Source organism: Pteropus alecto, unplaced genomic scaffold (genome assembly GCF_000325575.1).
Source record: "Pteropus alecto unplaced genomic scaffold, ASM32557v1 scaffold25, whole genome shotgun sequence".
NCBI lineage: Eukaryota > Metazoa > Chordata > Mammalia > Chiroptera > Pteropodidae > Pteropus > Pteropus alecto.
In genome coordinates, this window is record NW_006441955.1 from 11387593 (window position 1) to 11388753 (window position 1161).

Here is a 1161-nt window from a genome sequence, read left to right on the forward strand (position 1 = left end):
CTAAAGCACATGGGGCCATTGAGGTAAACTTCACAGGCTTCCACTCTGGTCCTGCTGACATCAAACGAGCACACTTTCAGACAGTTGTGAAGAGAGATACTGATGGCTTGGTTTAGTATTAATGCTTAAGTTCTTTGAGCAATCAAATAAGCAGAAAGGAATACATTGCTTTTACTTTCATCCTCATCTTCCTATTTCCAAATGTTTATGTTGTTGGTTGATTGAAGGTTGCTGTTTCTTCTTTTTTATTTCCTGCAAGGAAATGAAAAATTGCATCTTTAAAAACAGCCATAAAGCTTTTCTGTAATTACCAAGAAACCTATCAATTTATAGACAACCCAACTAATAACATATAGGGTTGTGTTTTTGTTTTTGTTTTGTCTTTGGGTTTTTTCTTTTTGCTCTCTGAAGCTAGCTAACTTTGGAGTGATATTTTAATTTATTATTATGAAAGGGAAAGCAACTGGTTTTTAATGGTTACAGAATGGTGACTTGCAACCCGGTCCCAGCTGCTGTCACCACAGTGCCACAAGCAGACTTGCAGCATCTTGTCTCAGGCACACATCAGTGCTCCCGCCTGCTGCCTCCCTCCCTCCCTCCCAGTGGACAGGCCGCCACCTGCTGCTGGCACAGCGCCGGCCCTTAAGGGAACAAATGTTCTCTTGCTGCTGGGTGACAGGACAGGACAGACGCTGGATTTCAAGGGAACCAGGGAAAGGTGCCCTCAGGCCGGCTGCCCCTACTCCTCTACCCATCTGCCTTCCCTGACTAGCAGAGATCTCACTAATCAGGGCCATCAGAGTAGGGTTTTTTTTGGTCAGACTATGGTCTAGATTGTTCGTCTCCTTTTTCCTACAAGTGTCCCTTAAGGCTATAGTGGCCATTTATTTATTCAGGCCACAGCTTTTACTGAGTTTGTGTTCCATGCCAGGCAATTTGCTAAGTGCTAGGAATATAGACTTGAATACCTCAATCCCTGACCTTGAGAAGGTCACAGTTAGGGGAGTAGAAAAGATACACCAATAAATATGATAGAACCTTGAGATTGCAACAGCAGTTAAAAACCAAATGCACAGAGAAGAAACATTAAAGTAGCAAACAGGCATGAAACATGTGGACTTTGGAGACTGTTAGGCCAAGGAAATCCCAGCTTTGCCTCTC